Genomic DNA, 24,177 nt, shown 5'->3' on the forward strand with positions numbered 1-24,177 from the left:
ATCAGACTCATAGATCTGTTATCCAAACTGGACTCCCTGGATCCCCTTTCATTTCTCAACAGTTACCTGAAACAACACAACTGAGACTGATGAGCATGTCATTACTTAATGGTCACAAATCAAGGGTGTGTTCGATATTGCATACTTTTTCTTTTTACTTTTAGTACGTACTGCAGCTGCCCTTACAAAGTATGCACTGTTACATGCAGTATGCATACAATTGGGACATATACTTTGTCGTAACATTGCACATTTGACCCTCTTGCTCATGTATCTGCTGGGCAGAGGATTGTGGGTCAGAATAGCCAAAAAGCATGCTGGCTTGCATACTGCAAAATGCAACCGGATGTAGTAGGACATCCTTTTTGCTACATTTGACATACTATGTATTAAGATATACTAAATCTTTTTTCTCGCATACTAAATAGTATGGTAGTATGGGTATTGGAACGCACAGTTAATTTTGACTGGCTGGTGGCGTTAAACGAAAAGGACCATAAGCCATTAGGAATGAATTTCTATACCATCTTGTAGTACTGTATATATCCATACCAATCCATCCAAAAGTTGTTGAGATATTTCAGCCTGGACCAAAGTGGGAGACTGATATTGTCATCCCAAGAGACATGGCGCTAACGTCGCTTAGCCAATGAGCTGCAATGCAATTTGCAATTTGGGATAGGATACTATTTTAAGCCTAACATATTGTGGAACAGCAGGCAACACCAACAATGTCAGCCTTGTAAGATGAAGGCCCTGAATTTATCAAGCATCTCAGAATCACGACCCGCATTACCCAGCAGAAAAAAAGAAAGATTTAAAAAAAAAAAAAAACATTGTCAAAAGGAAATACAAAAGAATAGCCTGTCAAAGTTACATTTCATCATTTAATTTAGTCATGAAGTCTTGGAAAAGTTTGAAATAGGCTCTCAGGTTGTTGCTCCTAAATGCCAAGTCCAAAGCTGTCATCCTGTACCATTAGCTCCATATGGCACCACAGCACCAAACTCCAAGCTACCTTCTCCCCGATTCAATCAAGCCATTCTCGGCCACATTTCTCGGCTGCCCTCCCAAGGGCAAAATGTGTGTACTCACCAGGAGGCAAAGTAATTCTGCTCTGCCACCAAGCCAAAACTAGCCTCCTGGATGAATGTGTAAATACACACAGCCTGAAACGCACACTAAACAGTATGTGTGTGTGTGTGTGTGGGTGTGTGCGTGCGTGCTCGCTTGCTTGCTTGCATACACACGCCAGCCAAATGGTTTATTAAACATCGCTGTCTCCTGCAGTGAGCCCTGGTTTTCCATGGCGTCTGTTCTTCTTGGCACTCGGTGCACAACTAGCACACGGGAGACTTTAGAAACACACACATCCAGTCATCACTGGATTCCAAACAAGCACACAAACACACAGCTTGAACGCATTTAGATTAATGATGAGTAAATGTACACATCCCATAGACACACAATAGCACACCTGCAAGCAGCCATGCCCCCACCACAGGGCTGGGACCACACACACACACACACACACACACACACACACACACAGTCACTTCAGGTGACAGTGACTGTATTTTATATGACATAATTACCTGAGGCAGTGTTAAACAATTACTGAGCCTTTGAATGGATTTAATTGACTTGTGGAGAGGGCACTTCACTTTCAACTGATTCATTAGGCAAAAACAATGGGCAACTAATTGAATTTAAGCTCCAAATGCAAATAGGTGAAAAAGCAATAAGTGTCCATACTAAGCCACCCCTGCATGCGCACACTAAAACACGCACACACACACTGACTGCAATATAGTCAAGGTGGGCTGTTTCTAACACACTGAGGGCTATATTTATGTACAGGAGAGCACAGGTCAAAATTGCCCATTTTATTCAATTTTCGCTCACGATCAAATTACCTGATGTACTTTGCCATGCAAGTAACACTGGGAACTCTTTTCAAGCATATTTTGGGGGAAAAAATGAGCTCAGTAGGAACAGTTCAGTGGTGGGATTTGTTTGAGATCACTCAGAAAATAAGTATGTCCCAATGCTGCACAGAAGTATTAATCAAATGAAAAAAAAAACTCCCAAACATTACTACGGCCTTTCAGTTCCACCTGAGAAAAATGTTATAATTTAATTCACTCCAGTTAATATTGCTACAGGGGTAGTTACACTTAACAAATGTGAAAGGCAATGAAAAAGACATGTATGTATGACATAATAAGATGCATAAAACAAATGATAGGCTATGAAAAACTGCATTTGATTCACCACTCCGGGTGAGAGAGCTTAAAGAGAGTCAGACAGTGACATGGTGTAGATGGTGTTGATAGCCTACAGCTGATATTGCACTATTATACGGAGGTAATGCACAAAGTAAATGTCTTAACAAAAACTGTGAGTGGTAGCCTGTAATGATTTCACAGTTCAGTGAACGCCAAGTTCAAGTTTAATGAACAAAAGAACTCAACTCTCCATCCCCTCTTTGTTGCCAGTGTACATTTTGTTCACTGTTTTTTACTTTCTAAGAATATTGTTGGACTGGAATAATGTTGGAGTAATATTTTTCTGCCAGGGTATACTAAGGATTTCTTCAGACCTTGTTACTAAACTCGCTCTGCAGCCCAGTCGCACAAAAATGCATGTGAATGACACAATAATGTGCAAGGCAAAAGTGTGTAATAAGAATGTTCACGCTGTACTGACTGCAATGTAATGGCGTAGAATAAAAGGGGAGAAAGAATGGCTTATGGTGTGCGGGAGGGGAGGTGGATGGGTCCAACAAGCACCAGACTTTCAACCAAGAGACTGGTCATCGAGATTGGTGCTTTGTTTTTTAATCTACGTTAGTGACATTTGTCACATGTTTTACATACTTATTACGTGATATCGGGTTGTGGTCTGCAGCGAGAGAAGAGGTGCAGTGGGGGAACTTCTGGCCATCTTCCTACTTGGCTTCCTACCCTCACCCATAGATACCTCTCCAAAATCGTTCTGTCGACCAGTCAACACATCTAAATGCACAGAAGAAAATGTTTTATTTTGAAAAGTTCCAAAGAAGCAGACGCTCGTTTTGAGAAACGTGCATAGTCAAAGCACCATTACACACCACATCACCCTACTGGCAGGCTTCCCTGCATGCACATTCAAACCTCTGCAGATGAATTAAAAGGCACCTGGTACTTCCATCACAACAGGAACCTAAGTCCTTTAAGAAAAAGCTAAAGACCCAGCTCTTTCATGAACACCTCCGCACCTAATGACATAAATGCTATTGATGATGTTGATGACGACGATACGGATGGTGATGATATTGAGGATGTTGTTGATGTTAATAAGGATATTCATGATGATGATGATATTGATAATGCTGGTGATGTTGTTAATGACGATGACAAAAAAACTGCTTCTATAAACCCTGTGCATTGCCTCTGTGCACTGCCTGTCAGCACCTGTGTCCAATCAGACTTGAAGCTTTTGTTGGCATTTACTCACGTTGTTCCCTCCTATCTAGATCAGGGCTTGTGTTGTACGAGCTCTCAGATGTACGTCACATTGGACAAACGTTTCTGCTAAATGAAATTGTAGAATTGTAGAATCAGATCCACACCATCCACTGGTTATGTTGAAAAAAAAAAACACATTTAAGCAGTTGGTTATGATACAGTTTCTTAACTGATGCAAATCAATAGGAGTGCTGGAGATGGAGACGTCCTGAGAACATTTTAGAATCATTTGGAGTTGCTCAGGCAATTCGCTGCTATGTACTGCCAATTTTGTAAAAGTCAAAATTAAAGAATTCTTTCAATGACAGTAGTTGCAGTTTACTGCAGGCTGCAGGCAAAGAAAGTATGCAGCAAGAAAGTCTGGATTCTGACTGTGACACACATGGACCCAGCTTAGTATTCTACAGTAAAATGCAATATACTGTATGCTCACATACAAATCCAACCCATACACGTTTGCCAAGAATCTTCTGCAAATATACATTGGCAATTCATTCCCCATACAGCTAATCTGCGTGAATACAATTGATGTTCTGCAGATATTGCTTACAATACTTTGTTTCCTCATTTGCAATTCTGCTCTTTACTAGTTCATTTCTGCAGGAGGTCTGAGAAACACATCAAATCTGTCCATGGAATTGGATTCTAAGTTCAATTTGCTCTGTAGAATTACTGTTTGCCATCTCAGCTTGGTGGGATTCTTTCCACTCCCACCCCCTCCCACCTTGATTGTGTTGTAATAGAGTTGTCAGAGGGGAAAGTGGGGTTTGGTGGCAAAGTCCTAGGTACACACTGTACTACTGTCTGGTAAACTTGAAGGGGAAATGTAAATCTGTGGTAATACTTTTGAACATTTTCTTCCCATTGCCATTTTGGCAGAACAAAAAAGAACGCTGGATAGACTGGGCTAAATATTAACAAATTGTAATGAATCCCTCAGAGATTTTAAGATTGCTACCTAGTTGCGTAAATCTTAAAATGTGTCCAAACCATAATGTTCTTTTGTTTCTTGTATTTTCACAATATGATCATTATTATGAACATTGACGAAAATACTGAAAAGGAGAAACAAGGTGGCAACAAATTATGATAACAATGTCTATGAAAACAAAAAAGATCTGTAGAATATCATGTAACATATTAAGGAGATTAATTTACTCTGAAAATATCAGTAATAGTTAACTAGAATGACGTATAATAAAAAAAAAAAATAACCTGTTATCACTTCTCTTTCCAAAGAAAATCTAAATACAACTTTTTAACATGTTCTGTGTTTTACTGGGCACAAACATGTGTATCTGATACTGTATATAATGTGTCTAAGTGTGTGTGCATATGCAAAGTAGTGCTAGTATATGATCTGTGGAGTGGAATAATTGATATTACATGATTAACTGATGTAATTGGTCTGCCTGTCATTGTTGATTGCTGCACCAGGAGACAGCTACGTTTGATTGGCCTCCCTGTGAGAGACACATCCTCTTGCTATGTGTGTACGTGTGTGTGCATTCACATCTGCGAGAAGCAATAACATCACTTTGCAGTAATATATATTCAGAAGCAATGTGAAATATGAGAGGGAAATAAATCATATTTGATATATCCATCATAACCAGGAATTGACTAAATAAGTGAGAAGGAAGGCAGTGTGATGCATGGATGAGCGAGGACTTTTTTCATTTTATTTCCCCCGCTGTAATTCTCATTGCTCTACTTCTTTATGGACATTTCACTGACGGCTCAAGCCATCGTGAGGCCATGCATCAAATAAGGGATCCACTTTTCAATAAAGCCAAATCAATGTTCACTTGGGTATGAATTTGAAAGAAGTGAGTTTATTGAAAAGCACTAGCGCGTACAGGGAAGTTCTCATGCATAACGCAAAATAAAATGGGCCAATAAACAACTAAAATAGGCAAAGTGAGGAATTTTGGAGATGCCTACTTTACTCTTTGGGTACTTTTATATTCTTGAGATTTTAAGGACGCAATTAGCCGATTATGTTGGCTTTTCCATACAAGTCAGCACTGGATTTCTGGATAATGTTATTTGGAAAGTAGAAGTAGTTTAGTGGAACTACTCTGCTGCACGTATAAACCAAATTAGCTATATGGCTACTTTTAAATAAAAAAAAACATAATTACAATAACAGATAACTTTGATGATTAAAATATTCAGTCCTGTATCACTTAGAATAGCATTCATAATGAACAATTCTGGAGTGCACAATATGGATCTAATGGCCATGTTCAGGAAGCATTGTGCCTTTAATGAAGTGAAGCATGAAAGCACTGTGTTTCATTTGGGCCAGAGGATGGTAACAACGATTAAGCCATAGTTGAAGCTCAGCCAGAGAACTGATAGGGATCAGGTTTATCTGGAAAGATACAGTGCTATGTTAACGTCACTCAAGATTATTTAAACCTGCTTTCTGGGAGGGTTTTGGAAAGGAGTAGGGCTTTACTGAAATAAGCCTGGCTTAACCAGTAATCATATACTTTGTGGAACAACTTTCAGAGTGTCCTATTTGCCTTCTGTTATCTCTGTAACAGCTTGGATGTTATCTTGTGCTGCTAAACAAACTATCTAACAGTTTTAGACCTTCAAAACTTTTTTATGCTATTGTTATTTTTTATGAATAATGAGAATGACAATTTGAGACACACATTTGATTAATCTAATTTATTCTCCTTAACACATCTCTATTAGTATTATTATTTGCAGCAATATACTACAAAGTGACATTCCTTTTGAAAGCAGTGTTATTAATGTGATATGACCATGGACTGTACTTTTTTATATTTGTACAGACATGTATTGTCTATTAGATAATGTTAATGTGCAGTGAACCCCTTGAAATACGTTGAAATCCTGTTATGAGTGCTTATAAAAAAAATATGACATATCACTAAATGAACATACTGTACTAGCAGTATAAGCTTAGGGCTAATTTATGAAGAGCTGTAGATAAATGGGATTTTTTTTTTACTGGAATACAATGTACTTGTTATGGCAGAGGTGGAAGAAAGGAATGAAGAGGTGCTAAAAGAGGCAACGTGCGAAGTAGAGGTGTGACACCAGAAATCTGACTCTCTAATTGAGCTACAGTACATTAGTGTTAGTCTTGTCATACTTTTGGGTGCTGTCTTATTCCCAGAAAGACTGCCTATTCTCTTTTACTAGCAGATACTAACCTACATTCACACAAGCAAATGTTTGTGGTTAGTAGGATATCTCAAAATTTACTGGGAAAATATTATTTATAAAGCACTTACATTTTGACTTCTTGTGTTTGACACTTTAATAACTCTTAAATACAATGTGCAATTTCAAACAAATATAAATGAGTTGTAGACATTCACTCCGAAGATTGCCTCAAAATCTGATGGCATGTCACCTACCGAAGGCTCTTGATAAAATTATAAATTAAATGGCTATAACCCAGTTATCATGAACCTACTGTAAGTCTCTTACATCAAATGCTATCTAGTTAGCTCAGAAAATCTTCCTGTAATGGAAAGTTAGGAGAAACTTGGGGCACTTGGGAGTAACAAGAAATATAGGACAGAACGATAAATGCATGTCACGTAGGCAATCTCCTACAATGTTGTTGGCAGTCTTTTGATAATCTTTTTTAACAAATATATTTGACCTTTTTACAAAAATACTCTGGTGCGAATTCACAAAAGAATTGCCAGCTTTTGAGGCTGCTAAACAAATAAGACATAAAGAAACGTGTAAGCAAATAGTGTCTCGGCACTCCTGTTTGCAAGTATTTAAATTAGATAATATACATTTAGCACAAAATTGGCACAAGGAAAGGGGAGGAGTTAAATGACCCCAAGTCTGAACCGAGCCCGGTCTATATGGCCGGAGCCCGGCCCAAATCGGCTCAGCATGTAGGGGCCCGTTGGGTTCTGAGGCTCACCCCTCACAACCGACGCATTGGCCTCAAGTGCATTTATACTTTATCGGACGCAAAAAAAGGGCAATGTGCACTCAGATGCAAAACTTTATTGCCATATTTGCACTGCAATATCGTTAGCGCAATATCTTTTGTGAATCGGACATTGAGACGAGCAGATAGTGGCTGCAAATGATGCGCAATCCATGGTGCTATCAGCGGCTTAGTTCAATCCATTCTTTGTGAATTTGCACCTCTGACAATGAAAGATTGCTCTTTAGATGATCTAATTAGAGATTGAAATGTATGCTTTTGGTTTGCTTTAATCACAACTAATCAAACTCATCAGGACATATGACATGAACACGACTGATTTAAACAATATTGTATTATTGCATTCCACATACATGGCATATAGCAGGCTTGCACTATGAGCACAGCACAGTGAGCATTAGGCTACCGTCAGCTAGGGAGCATAAATCGTTTCTTTTCAGAAACAGCCTTGGAAGAAGGCGATCTGAATATAAGGTGATTATGCATATCATATATTGAACAATGGATCTACGTCTTTTACTTTTCATTTCCATTTCAATAAGAAAGTCTCGGATGAAAAAAAAAATCTGTCATGAGACTTACTTACTTCAGAGCTCTTTCTATTTTTTTTCTTGATTTCTGGCAGCCTAGGGCAACAGAATACGGTAGGTGCAGCAGTGATTCTGTTTATTACAGCTGTCAGTCATCACTGTACTGTAATTATCAGCAGCAATAGGGAACTGCCTACACACACCATGACACACACAAATACACACACACACACACACACGCACGATCAATCATGTGTAATTATGGTGTACAGAGGAAAATAACTTGCAGTCAGTAGCATTTCTGCATAGTGAGAGTCACACTATGACAGAATAATAACCATCATTACGGTATAAAGAGAGGTTTGTAGTTCTAACAAATCTCGCTTCCTCTAACCATTATCAACTGCACTGTGCAGGTTTATATGTAAATGTGCACATACCTGTGTGTCTGCACACTTGTTTGAGTTCATATCAGCTTGAAAAGTGAGATTTCATGATGTATGATGTCAGACAGTGTTTATGTGGATTATTCTGGGAACAAGCAGAAGGATGTTTCAGTTGCCTCCTACTGCACATGTGTTGGTTTACGCTCAATTGGCATCCACTTTTTTTAATTATTCAAATTTTAATGAGAAGGTAGATGTGCAGACCGAGCAATTAGCATTAGAACTCAAGCCTGGTCAATTCCCTGTGATTATTAATCAAGTTGTGGAAAAGGAACTACAAGAACTAAATATACGACGAGCCCATCTGAAAAAAAAAGGGACTGATATAAAAAATAAAAGCATGTGTGTGGGTGTGTAATTGTGCGCATGGTCACGGAGTTTACTTTTCTGCGTATGTTACTTATTTGGATATCTCCTCGTGCATTTGTGTGTGTGTGTGTGTGTGGTGGGGGGGGTGCACTGAGTGAGTTTCCCTTTGTTGGACATGAAGGGTAATTGCAGCTTTTGTTGACTGTTGGAGGCAGGTGGTGAGCCATCTGGTGACGGCAGGTAAGAGAGAAGGATGGAGGGGCTTCGGGGACAGAGGAGTGCCGAGTGGCGGAGGAAGGGATGGATGCACCCCTCCATCAATCACACATGGATGAACAGCAGGCACAGGGGCAATGGGAGGGAGTGGAGGATGGGGTGAGGACAGAGGAGAGAATGAGAGATAGAGATAAAAGAGGTGTTGAGCTACTCTGAGAGTTGTCTGATCAGTATGTGTGGACATGTGCGCATGTGTGTGTGTGTGTGTGGCCGTGTACCTGATTGTGTGACAACCAAGGAATAATGAGATAGAAAAAAACAAAAGGAGAGACAGAACAGAAAGAGATAGCAAATACTAGTAATATAAGGTTACATATTGTAACCATAGTTCTATGAGCAGGAAGAGCACTATTGTATTTATTTGTAACACAATCAGGATTGGGAACTAGTTTTGCTTTAAGGGTTAGTTGGTTGAACCGTTATGATCCGTTTCACAAAGGCAACACCCTCTAATTGGCTTTATAGGCCCAACTGCTCCACCAGTTTTGCACCTTGACTGATGGCAATGAAAAAATAATTCAGGCCACAAACCTTCACAAGTGCCCGACCAGAATGGATATAGTGAGAGGTAAGAATTTAGTATTCCCGCTGGTGTCTGAAAATAACAGACTCGGGTGTTGCCCAATGCACTGGTGACTCACTCAGTGCAAAACACTCACCAAAGACGAACCAAAATCAATTAAGTATTGCCACACAAAGTCATCAATAAATAGGCCTGTGTCTAATGCAACAAAAAAGGCAATGAATAGAGTACAGCAGACTGTAAAGAGCTAAAGATGGATGATGATGATTGTTACCTGTATCTTCTTTACAGATGTGTTAAAGACACCCCCCTCTTATAATTTAATCCAGTAGTGCAGTGCCCATTCGGGGCATGCGTATTCTGAGCGAGGGGTCGTTTGGAACATGTGCCGATTGGCCGGTTGCTTGGACCCCTTAAGTACTGCTTGCAGCGTTGCAACAACTGCTCATCACTCGATGACTCCAGAGAAGTGAAGAAGAGATTTGTAACGTTAGCATATCCATCAACCAGCAGAAAAAGTGAACTGCAGTCAATGAGCCGCGGCCTGTGAAAGCCCCTGCAGGTGACATATACGATTCAGTCCGCAGAGCCCTGAAGCCCATTCCCTGCTGCTACACAAAACGCTATTGCTTGTTTATCCATTATCTGTAACCGCTTATCCTATCAGGGTCGTGGGGGTGGGGGGCTGGAGCCAATCCCAGCTGACATTGGGCGAAGGCGGGGTACACCCTGGACAGGTCACCAGCCTATCACAGGGCTGACAAATAGAGACAGACAACAATTCACGCTCACATTCACACCTATGGGCAGTCTAGACTCAACCTGCATGTTTTTGGACTGTGGGAGGAAGCCAGAGAACCCGGAGAAAACCAACGCTAATGGGGAGAACATGCAAACTCCACACAGAAGGGCCCCAAGCTGGGTTTGAACCTGCGACCCTCTTGCTGTGAGGTTACGGTTATCGCTAATTTATTCAAAGTTTATTAATATTAAATGTGCTGCGTGTCCAAATTGCACCAAATTTGACAAAGCACTCCCTTGTGTCCCCAGCAAATGTGAAGTAGATCAGATGGACGGTTCTCGAGATATGCAAAGGACGTATAATACTCACAGACAGCAGGAAGATGTGTGTGTGTGTAAATGTGTGTGTGCTGTTCCAGAATCGACTGTATCCATCTTTCAATTACCGCAACGGATCATTGGGGCAGCATTTACATCAAGGTCTCTACAATAGCTATCTACATCTGTAAGAAGGACATTTAAAAACAGATGATTAAGCCAGTGTGCATGGATTTGCATGCATTAATATGCAGAATTTATTCACACACAGTATGCTCCTGTGCATATCTGTATTTGTGTTTGAATGTGCTGCATAGTCAGACTACCATGTCACTGTCACAATTCTTCAGGGATAAGGGTTCCTTTACCAGACACAGTCGACCCAGTTAAATAAATCTAATTGCAAGTTAGGGTAGTGCAAAACAGCCACACAAATCTGCAACAGTGAGGAGTTGTGAGATCAAATGAAGTTAGAGTTTAAATAGTTCAATTAGCCATTGTACTCTGACTGGTGAGCAGAGTAGAGCGGAATTGCTGTAATGATGTGAAAAAGTAGATTTTTGCATACACACTTTCACACAAATACAGGAATATGCCCAACTGCTACAAGTAGAAATACTGCAATCATTGAGGCTGTGTGTGCCTGCACAGTTTGCATATGAGATACAGTACCAATCACATGGAAGCAAATAATAAATATAACTTAAAATGATGGGCATGTATTTCCCTTTCCTATGGAGATACTGGGATGATTACAGTCAATGTATATTATATTGAACAATGTTGAAAAGCTATATCAGCAGAGCATTCAGTCTTTTCTCTGAGAAGTTGGTCTTCATCAAATAATGTATGTGTCATTGTGCCATATATTGTATATATATATTTAATTAGTCAATACATCTTCACACTGTCTGCATGCCTGAAGTATAGATATCTTAAATGGATTTAAAATATGTGCACTGTTTCTTGTATGAGTCTCCAAAGTCCCACATAAATTGAATGTCATTTCCCAAATTGAGTGAGGTGTCACCAATCAGCCGTGTGTTGACACCAGAGATTATTTCTGGCTTTATGCAAATGAAGCCTAGAGATGTTTGGCTATTAGCGGTATTTCACTCTTGCTGAACTTTGCATGGCAGGTCTTTGATTGGCAGGGCAGTTATGAATAAATATGCATAAAAAAATCTGTGTTGGGACTGGTGGGCAGGTGAGGACAGAGGAAGGGATGGTCGGGTGGATAAATGGGCAGCTAAAAGCAGGGAAGGAAATAAAGAAAGGAGAAATAAAGAATGCAGGAAAAACGTTATAGGTATGTAGATGCATGTGCGGTGTTGTGATAATGTGAACATAGAACTCAACATTGAGGTTACGAAAATGAAAATCCCATTCATATTCTGAATCGCGGATTTGAATATTTGCCATAATGTCGTAACCATCAAAGGTAGACATACCACAAGCTACGAGATTGTGATACAATGGTATATGCTCCTGTAGAAGCCACAAGTTTTAAGAAAAACATATTTTATTTGCAATATCATGGAGACCACAGTACTAAGTACTACACTACCCACAATCCTAAGTGTGACCGCAACGTCTCTGATTGGTGGAGCCCGCTGTTACCATGGAAATGTGTACCACCTGCGAACGGCTAGTGAGGGTTCGTGCTCATACACGCTCGTATGTGCTGATCTGTATTTGAAAATGTTCTCTTATATTACCAAAAATAGTTCACTGACGTGTTTCTGAAAACATTTTGAGGCGGGAAATAAGGCATGCAGTCGATAAATCTGTCTTCATTTTAGATCCTCAACTGTTAGTTTAAACGTTTTTTGGGAGTTTCCAGAGGCAGCGAGTCGCCATTCGCAATTGTTTATGGGATAAGTAGTTCCTTCACCATTAAAAAGATTATGTACACAGTCTTGAACCACTGGCTTTTTTCTGTTTTCCAATGTTATTTTCGCTCCAAATCAAATGTTTTATGGTCACGATGCATCTCGTAGCTGGTTGGCTTAGTTCCATGCTTATAACTCTTTATATAAGGATTTTCTGAAACGTCAATGGAGCGTATAAATGGGAGTTTCACTTCTAGAACTGGAGCTTTGCAAAAAGTAGGCAGTCATTCTTGAGCTCTATTTATCTTGCTATGTTGTCAGTTTAACATTTGCCAAGTTGAACAGCTGATTGTTATCTTGTTTACGTTTAAGTTACAGCCCAGCCAGCGTCTCATTGTTGTGCAGGTCACTAATCTTAGCATATCAATGTTCCGAGTCAAGGTTGAAAAGTCAGTTTTGTTAAAAGTCCTTCATGCAACATTGTAATTAAATTTAAAAAAATAATATATATATATATATATATATATATATATATATATATATATATATATATGCGCTCATTAGAAGTAAAAATCCTGGTTATGTGCCTCCATAAGCACTTTCATCACCTTCATTTTTTATCCATACTGTACATCAACATTTGCATCCGCCAGTATGTCGAGGGCACTTATTCAAGTCTTTACTTCTCTTCTCTGCTGCTTCAGCAGCGGAAAGATGATTCAGTATATTCTGTAGCTTTGATGTGCCAAGGGGTATCCAGAACAGACAGCTCCCATATGTATAGCCTGATAGTTATGTATCCCCAGCTTCCATACAGCTGTCCCATGGTACAGATGAGAGAGACAAGACAAACCATATGGGATAAGTTATGACACAAGTCATCATCAAACAACTGACTGGCTGTATGAGTGCCTCTCTGTATAACTGTCACAGTTTTTCTATCTGTCTCCTTCTTTGCCTCCCGCTCGCTCTCAGTCATTTAGTTCAGCCGTCTGCTTGTATGTACGGTGTATGTGTTGTGACAGTGATGCCTTGCACCGCACAACGCTGCAGCATCAATATCCCCACATTACAACTGCAGCGCAGAGCGCAGGGCACACTCAGACCAAGAAGTTCGTGGCACACGAGGGAAACGAGGACTAGCAGATCATCAAGTCACACAGCTGACAGCAATCCCTTGTCAGAGCTATTACAGAAGACCACCTACTACGACGTCAGGGGAGTCATGACTGCAAATTCACAATGTACCATGCTTGCCCTCCGTGCACAACCACTCTTACCTCAGGACTGCACTGTTAACAAATGAATAGAAAGGCTCTGGATCGTCATTCCTCTCCAAATTTACCGGCCTACAACCAGTTTACCAACGTTCCCTCTATCGATTTATAATCACAGTAAATTAGAAAGTTTTCCAAGGGAATTACCTGTCTGTTTGTTTGCTTTACTGCAGGATGTGTGTGGGTATTAATGTGTATGCTCAGTTCACCTAAGTAACCTATCTAGATACAGCAGCCACGCAATCATTGTGAACCTTTTAGCTTTATTATATTCACATTTTGTTGAGACTGTCTCAAGAATGAGATACATTAGTCAAGAGATTTTTACGTTAACAGAAATGGGGAAATATTAGAAATTCCTATCAGTATAACGCCGTAAAAAATAATATAATCCTATCTAATTCAGTTTTCTTTTGGCAGTTCAGTTTAGGGGCTTCCTTCTCTGTCCCTTCCACCCACAGTTGCTAGATGGGGGGGTGGGGGCGGTCTCATGAACACACAGTAAATGGCAGGTTGCCTCTAGCCCCGGGCTCTCCTGCCAGCTATCTGAAAGTTCACAACATTCATGTGGTAGAATAAAGTGTCTCTTCAGTTACCAGAGGGGGAAACTCCTGTTTGGTCCCTTACTTTGTGACATCCAAACTCTATCTCAGTATACGGTATGTCACCCACCATTTCAAAGCTGTTTTAAAAGTGAGACTATCTCTGAATTCTTAAAAAAGTGGGCTACAAAATGAAAAGAAAAAAAACAGCTGTAAATATTTTTGCACACTATAATGATCTCAGACGCTTAAATTTACTCTGAATGAGATTATTTAAACTTAGTTTAGTCATTTTTGCCAGTAAGAGACAGAAAGACTTAGAAACAAGTGGCAAATATTATTCATATAAAGTTATTGCTAAAAAAGGTTAGCAAACAATAGCATATTTATATATATTCTGCAGAAAGAGAGCAACATTAGCATTCATTTGGAGCTGTGTTCCAAACCACCTGACAAAGTCCAGTATTGCCTCTATGTTTTTCCTCTGCGTCCACCAGCTACTTCGTAACTTGAATAATTTGCTGCCGTTCAGGTAGTGTACTGCAGAAGTACACATCTTCGACGTATACATTTAATCACAGTGACTAAATAAATGCATATTATTTCGCTTAATGGCAAAATTGATAAAATAATGTGCTTTTATCTCAATGCAGGATCTTGACGACGCAGTTTAAAGACTTGCTAAATCAAAAATCTTGGTAGGATGTAGGTTTTTTAGCAAGGTGCATACACAGATACATACCCACACAAACTCATACCCACACTCAGGCCAAGGGAGTTAATGAATAGAGTTGGGGTTGATGGTGGCAGTCAGTGTATATGTAGCTGTCACACAGCGTTAGTGTTAGCACTGGGGTCAAGCATAGCCAGAATGAGCTCTGACTTCCTCTGAGTTAACACCAGCTCATTAGTCAAATAGAGCAGGGCAGTCACACCTCAACACACTCACTAATTCCTTCTGTCTCTTTCTCTGCCCCTCGCTCGCCGTCTGTCTTCCTGTGTCGGCTTGTAGGGTCGTCTCTCTCCATTTCTCTCTCTCTCTCTCTCTCTCTCTCTCTCACACACACATACGCATACACACTTAGTCAGTAACCAATGAATGCTCTCATAATTCCTTAATAGATAAAGTTTGTTTACCAAGCATAAGTAATGCAATGCAACCATTTAGTATTAGTTAAATGAGATGGAAACTAAAAGTACTGGATTTATGCAACTACTGATACAGTACTTAATATTCAAATGACCCGTTCTGCGTCTTTCAATAGAGGCCTTGAGCGATGCAATGGCACCATTTCTCCATATCCCATGATCCCTGGTCTAATGCACATATGATTCTCCATCAACGTAATGCACTCCTCTATGATTTCTCCTAGACATTCTCTCCATTAGCACAACTTGTCTTTGTCATAGGCTTCCCCCCATCATTTAACCCATGTTAATTTCGCTCTTTTATCAAAGCCACATCCAAATCAATCACAGCAGCCCTGACATAAACTGTATACAGATGCACCCTTTATGATTATTATAAAATTACCTTCCATTACGCTTCAATCATCCTCCATTCCTCGATGCACCATCACCGCTTCACGAAGGGTTCACTGCCTATCTTCAAGCCCATCATCTCACCTTCATGAGCTCACTATTACTCAATCATTTAACATGAAATATTTGAGTCAGTGTCAAACTGTATTATAGCAAATAAATAAGTAATACATCTTTATCATCTTCAGGGTCCCTCTTCCAGACACAGACATTAGCACAGACAGTATGAGCATAAACATTTGCTAGTTGGTTAGTGTTATCCAAGTTCTGCATTCAGTGAATACAAATAATAGCCTTCAATCTCTCACTTTCACTTCTCTTTCTATTGAGCTTCCTGTCTTCCGTCTCTCCTACATCTCACCACGCTCTCCTCTTTTTATCCGTGCTCTCTCCCTCACTCTCTTTCTCTCTTTTTTTCTGTCTCTTTCAGTGACTTTGTCCATGCTAATCCAAATAGGTAGTTAATTATAGACTGCAGGTCTAATGGCATGAAGTAATTATAGAACTCCAATGAGAATTCACTGGTCACCTCCACCTTTTCTCTCCAATACATGCACATACATCACTCCCTCTCTCTCTCTCTCTCTTTATTCATCCATATCCATCCCTTCATATTTGTATACATCTCTGCCATATCTGTGTTCTGAAAATACAAAAATAGACTACAAATGTCAGGATCAGATTTGGCCAATGTGCTACATTGGTTATGAATAGCAGCATTTGCTCATTGTTACTTTCTTTTTTTTTCATTTTGGACCCCATATGGGTGCAATGAAGGTGGCCAATACAAGCTTGGTTTAGGAAAATGCAAATATGTCATTCCCTATGTGTACTCCATTCAAAGTAACAAGGTATGATTCACTATACTGACATTTAATACCAGGAAAGGTCATGGGGTCTACATAAACATTGGTATTCTTCCTCTTGGGACAATGAATATTTGCAAAAGATGGCCAGGAGATGTTGAGATATCGTGCTCTGGACCAGAATATTGGACGAATCCTAACCTAAAGCCAAATATAATTGCCATACAGTATACTTTTGGGAGATCATGTACTGTATATAAAGTGGGATCAGTATGGTGGAGCGTGGAGAAACACTAAACATAACACACTGTCTCTGGATATGTAGTCCACATTCTGTAGTCGAGCAATGTTGATTGTGTTTTTCAGGTTGCATTTGTGCTGTTGACAAATGGCATCTAACCTCATCCCCATGGTAATTGCATACACATATTGTCTTGTTGCCGCGTACCAACAATAACGATATGATAACGAGATGAAATAACAACCAAAAACTAAACGCTAGATTTCCTGTCATCTTTGCTGTAGTTTGAACTTGGAGGCTGTTGTGATAACTTTGTGTCTTTAATGAGGAGATTGTCTTTGCTTGGATTGGGGGGGACGCTTTATGTTTCATATTTCGAAGCCTTTGGTCAGTGTTTGCGGGGCACATTTGGTAACTTCCATTGTTGACATTCAATTTGTTTGTTGACCAATTAGTTGTGAAACTCACAAAGTTTTTAGGGGACAACTAATAACTGACACATTAGGCCTTTCCTTCCTACAAGGAAAGATCTGGTTGCAAGACAAACAGAAGTTCACATACAGGCAAAGACTTTCATCCAAAGTATGGAGTGTTGTGTCTTTGTGTATTATAATGTTGGTCCTGGAGCCTGAACATAACAGTGGTTATATAATCTCCTACTATAACATATTTTGAACAGTCTGAGGGAATCGGTGGAAGAATAGCTTTGTTTATCCAAATAACAGGTCTGTTATTTTATCCAAACAGTGTGTTTCTGACTGCATTTGATTTAGAATTAATACATAAAAACAAATCATGCATGAAGACAGGGCTGTCAAGCCTTTTAATAAAGTCACAATTGGAAGCGCACACACACTTCTGTATCTAACAGAAGAAAAGCAGACATAAGGACACACTGTATGTTTCAGTCAGTACTGTATCATTTGTGAACGCAGATAGAAATCTAATCAAAGAAAGACCCCCTACTCAGACAGCTGGCACTTTCTTAAAGAGGGCTCATAAGGAATAGATCATTATTTGGAAAACTGACATTAGGGTGATTATTATGACAGAGAGGGGGATCTTTTAGTGATAGAGAGTTGAGTCAGAATTTTTTTTTTTATTTCCTGGTATTATAGGAGCACTTTAAAATATCTTGTAAACAATTCATTCATCACTTTATTAGGATTTACAAGATTAGGGCCACTAAGAAAGAGATTTTTTCAGTATAACAATATGTAAAGAGACATTTATTATCTGTCACGCAGGCCAGGGGGAACTAGTATATATTATTATAATTTACTCCACAATTAGCCTAATAGTTATTGAAAGTTTTTTTACATTATTTCATCACTTTCATGTCACTTGATCATCTTTCCTCCTATTAGCATTAATGATTCATGCTTATACATATACAAATCAATACTGTTCAAATAATACTTATACATTGCATATCAACAACAATAAAAATAGGTGTCGAGTCTCTCAAGTTCAAAGTAAATCATGTTATTAAAACTAAAGTTACAACCATATGTACAACACCAATATCACCCGTCGGTCCACCAGAAGATAGTGTATCCATGTCATGTTTTGCCTTGCTGAGGCGTGAATATTACACGCCTGTATGAAGTTGCAGTAGCCTACCAGCAGAGGGTAACACAAATCCTCTTAGGTTTAAGCAACAAAATCACTTAGTTAGGTTTAGGAAAAACATTATGGTTGGGCTTAAAATAAGTATGTAAACTAAGTAAAATATGTACGGAAACAACGTAACATCAATAAAGGAAAACACGTGACAAGTGTCACTACAAATCATGTAAAAAATGTCACTAACGTAACTTGAAAAACAAAACGCTGGCCTCGAACACCGGCCTCGAACACCGGTCTCCTGGTTGAAAGTCCTGTGTTGGTTGGGCCCATCCACCTGCCCTCCCACCCGCCATTAGCGATCTTTCTCCCTTTTACTCCATGACTAGCTCTAAGAGTTGCATATTCACGCAGATGCATTTACATTGCAGTCAGTACAAACTACTTGGCGTGACAATGATACGCCTAAAGCAAGGGAGTTCTTATTACATGCTTTTACATTGCGCATTATTGTGTCATCCACATGCCTTTTTGTGCAACAGGGCTGATATATAAGATAAAAGTATTTTTCTCAGTATTTCAATATAAAAGAACACTTAATTATTTTTATTCCACAGCCACCACCTGCACTCATTTGCCGTGATTATCGTGTGTTCCTTCATAAGCATTCAGTTAATTTGCAACACCAAATAATGCTTGTTAAAATTACTCACTGGAAGCGCGAATCAGTTTCATGAAGCTGTTGACTTTGTCTCAAGTGTAAATGCATGATTGTGATTTGCGAGACCTACCCTGGGTTAAGTGGGATGTCTCCTTCCTTTCCCTGTGGGATGAAGTTCAATAAATGATGCTCAACAGTGAAAACTCTTAGTACTTCAAAAGTGTGTGTGTGTGTGTGTCTGTGTGTGGATACACAGGATGTATTCAGCTGGAAATGACTTATATTAGATCTGACATTGCACACTTTTTGAGACTTGGTTATGTGGCTGTTTTGACTAAAGGACATTCTCATGCACACCTAGCTGCCTGCTTACATTGCTTACAATACAATACTAAAGAAAAATATACAGTTGCGGTCCTTGTAGAATAAAACTGCATAATTTTCTTCTTAATCGGTCTTTTTGGTAGCGCATCAATGTAGCAGAAGTCTACATCTACAGGTAAAAAGACAATATTCTTAAATGTCACCTTCTCAAAGAGTTTTCATCAATTAATCAACCTCAGGAGTTTTATTTCACTGACCTTTACAGTTAAGGCCAATTAAAATGATTAAGACATGATATATTTTCCTGTACCTCATACAGGGGCATGCTGATCATTTATCTTTCCTTGACACTTTCCATTGAAACAGATGTGCAACTTGGCTAACCACTTCGCCAGCACGCTGAGCTTCATTACATGACAGATATGTCTATTTACGTTACCCCCTATCATGTACAGGCTTTTACATTTTGTTTCCTTTCATGCCAAGCATAAGTTGTTGGCTTGGGATGTGAAGGCGACATAGGCCATAGGAAAAACACTGCAGAGCAGTCACATTCCTGATATTATTTGTGCTTCATGTCATGGCTTATTGTCCTCCTGGAAATATTAACTTAAGCTGAGTGTGGACAGCAAGGTAACAAGTCAGCAGCACTTTTAGGTTTACTGTGACACTGAAATAATGTTCCTCAAGGGCTGGAAGTGTATCAGGATGTCACTACCCACACCAGTACAACAACACACTCGTAACATGCACTGATCACACCTGGCAGGGTGTTATTTATGACACATTATAAAACGGGTAGCTCAAATAAAGCAATCTGACTGGTTCCTAGCCGTTATATAATAACCACATACCACTGCTATGACATCTCATTCCTTTACGAAAAAAACGGAAGTGATCCTGCAACCGCCTCGGTATGTGCAGGTAGCCAGCCCAGGAAGGCCTATCTTATTGTGATCATTATTATCTATTAATAAAAAAAATAAATTGGAATGTGTCTATAACTGTCATACTTGATGACCGTTTTATAAAAGCTTTGCGTAGGGCCGAACAGCGCCCCTTAACTGTGATATAATCACAGCATACCACCATACTCATGAGCTAATGCTTAAATATGACCCCATTATCAGATTTGTTTCCACTGTCACTTGGCGGTGTGCTCACCATAGCCCCATCTTCTTGTTTTGGAGTGGAGCCATGGTATTCTTTGATAGTGTCCACTGAGTGCAGGGCTGTCTGTGTGCAGATTTAGCTAATTACCTTTTACAGGTCACTTTTACAATTACAAGTACAGCTAATTACTTTTTAGAGCCACCTTTTTAGCCCCTAAGCACCCACAGTCCCAGTGTGTCAGACTCGTGAGCTATCCAAATGTACTGATACACATCAAGCCTTAATGCCCTTAAAGATAGAAAACTCTCTACAACACACATGCTAAATGGGAGCGCAAACACTAATGCATACACACAATATGTCTGCAAATACACTGTTCCGCACACAAATACACACACATACAGAATATTTGCTCAGAATGCTTGAGGTTCAGTATGTGGAGTCCTAGTTTTACAATAGAAAGGTAGTATGAAAAGAGAATAACTATGTGAGAAGCATAAGAGATATCAGACATCAGTAGCATAAGACAAACATGCTGTACACACTATAATTGATTTCACTCTTGGACATACATTGTGTTTACCGTACAAATACACACAAGTACACACGTGTTAAACCCTCCATCCGTCTTAGCCCCTTCCTTCTCCCTACAGCCCAGATTTGTGTGGTATCCCTCTATAATTCCCATTATGGCGGTGTCAGGTTTGGTGCTGAGGCATCTGAGTGGCTTAGCTGTCTTAGCGGCAGCATTCCAAACCAGCTTTACTGTTCCTCTCCCAGGGCAGTCCTGTTCCAAACAGAGACTTTGGCTTGTACGCCACTGGTAGTACCACCCACAGTCCAACACCAGCCTTGCAGCTATAATGACTCAAGAAGTTTGGTTTGGTTTAGAAAGACATTGACATATGATCAGTTAACATGGTAGACATGTATTGTTTTAATTAATTAATGATATTCTCTCAGTGCTGCATTGAACACGGTCGACCAAAACATAATACTTAGGAGGACTGGGAAACTGGGTGGGCCTTTGTGGGAGGGTAAATCAAGCCCCCAGAAAGTGTGCCGGGTTTTGGCCAAACAATGGTACTACAACGACGTCTGTAACTCGGGGGGGGCATTTTTTTTAGGTAAATCCACTTCCCAGTATGAACACTTGAATCATTAGGTCCTAAAAGTTGTAAAATGCACTAATAACTGAATCCAGAGTTATTTTCCCTCCTCCGTTCATGGGAATGAGACCCAGGCCGTGGCTGGAGCGACGGCTGGGAGGTGGAGTTAAAGGAAACGCTACTGCGCCTGCTCCATGGGCCCAATGGATGCGGAAGATCACCGGATGATCCGGATACTTTATCGCTCGGCAGTCGGGCCATTTTGGCTTCATGTGCCACTGAGCAGCTCTCATAGGAATAAACGGGAGCCCGCCTACAACGCTATATCCAGTTATTTTTATACGTCCATGGGGTAAATCCTATTTGAAGGATACAGACTACTTTGTGTTGATCGGTAATCACACATTTGAGCGTACAAAAAATGACACGTGGAGTTCCCCAAGACTCGGTTCTCAGGCCTCTTCTGTTCAACATCTACACACTCCCACTAGCTCAGATTATGGAAAACTATTTACCATAACTATGCAGACGACACACCCATTTATATAACGATATCACCAGGTGACTACGGACCGATACAAGTACTGTGTAGGTGCACTGAAGAAATCTAGAAAATTTAGAAGATGACTTTGTTGATTTAAGCTTTCATTAGTTACTGCCCTTCCTGCTCTTGTATGGTAACCATTGACCCTCACCGGCTTTGCTTTTTTACCTGCATTATATGATTGGGATTGATTACCATTCATACCAGCTCTTAGCAGCAGTTTGCACCTTCAGAGGATGAGGCATCATCATGTACCTCAGTCACCCTAATGTCTATGTTAGTTAAGCAACATGAGTGGAGTGAAAGACAGATGTTCTGCACTCTACAGCAGTTTCTGTCTGAACTTTGGCAACTGCGGTGTGGAGAAAGGCAAGGCAGCTGTCAGTAACTTATCTTATCCTTTGGCCTTACACACTGCTGAGTGCAGTGCTGTGTGGTCTGGGAGTACTGGCATATAACTCTAGCTGACCTGTTTTGCAATGTGGGCTTTCTCTGAGTTTGCACTCAAGCTGGTGAAAAGAAGTGGGAGAAAAAGACTCAATGTGTGGGATACACTGCTACTGTTCCTTATCAGCTGAGACATGCACATTTAGGTTTGTGGAGATGAGGAGATGATTGACCTTTGACTAATCCTTTTATTACACACCTCTAGTGATCTGAAAGTTATAACCTGTTAATATTGCGAACAACATCACACTTTATACATTTTAGCAGCAGTGGGAAAAAATGTGCCACATCGCCAAATGGATTGTTTAACATCTTTTAAATGATAAAGTGATTTCACATTTTCCAGACTGATTGTGTATAAAATGTTCACATACATCTCTTCATGAGCCATGATTATGCAATTCTTCAGCAAGCAAATGAATAAAAGGTTGTGTATGTTTATGTAAAATGACATCACAAATCAACCTGTAAATATGAGCTATGCAGTCAAAAGACCAAATAAAAAAAGACAATTCGCAAGGATTTATACAAGAGTCTGATACGTGTATGTGCGTGTGAGTGAAGGTCTCTGGGCTTATGTGTGTGGTGTCTGTGTGTGTGAATGTCTCTGGGCTTGTGTGTGCGTGTGTAAGACAAAGATGGATGGAGTTTCGGGTATAAAAACTAAAGTTAAATGTCACACCTGTCTGTCACAACACACCTGCTCTCACTGATGCGTCTTCTCTGACAGGCTGACATTTACACACCTCAACAGACCAACACACACGTGTATCCAAACACACACACACACACACACACACACACACACACATTTACACACATGCATGCATTCATGCATAAAAACATACATATATGCATTCACATGCAACAAGGGCACATCCTAAGCACGTCAGTGTTCATGACTCATTTCAGACCGTGCCAGGATACGATTTGTCTTTTATGCTCTGGATCTAGAAGCTCCAGTTATAATCTACAACAAATAAGTCTGTCACGTTGCCACCGCTCCACCGTGTTATTACCGCTTTGCCACCACGTTATTAACGTGTTGCAACTCATAAAGATGCAAAAGGGTGCCTTATGTGTCAGAATCAAGGCACAACAGACTAATGCCCTGAGCGTGAGACCAGACTGGCTCTATAATGCATGCTATAAGTACTGTCTTTCCATCCTATACTGGAGCTTTCTTTTTGCTTTTACCTACTTCAGGAATCCATTCTGATCTGAATTTCCCTCTCATATATTTAGGTTGAATACTTTATGTAAAACTATTCTGTATTGTTTCTATTTGCCTGTAGGCATAAGTCTTCTGATCATAATAACTTTGTTATTACCGCTTCATTACCGTGTTGCCACCGCGTCATTACCACCTCGCCACCGCGTCACCACCGCGTCACCACTGCGTCACCACCGCGTTGCCACCGCATTACCACCACGTTATTAGCAAGACATGTCCAACCTGCTAGTTTGGGTTTGCATTGAAATTTTCATTATATCATAATAATACATATGCTTACCCAAGAACTGCACATACCACTGTATAATCGCCGATATTTGCATTTATTA

Source organism: Sebastes umbrosus, chromosome 7 (genome assembly GCF_015220745.1).
Source record: "Sebastes umbrosus isolate fSebUmb1 chromosome 7, fSebUmb1.pri, whole genome shotgun sequence".
Classification (NCBI taxonomy): domain Eukaryota; kingdom Metazoa; phylum Chordata; class Actinopteri; order Perciformes; family Sebastidae; genus Sebastes; species Sebastes umbrosus.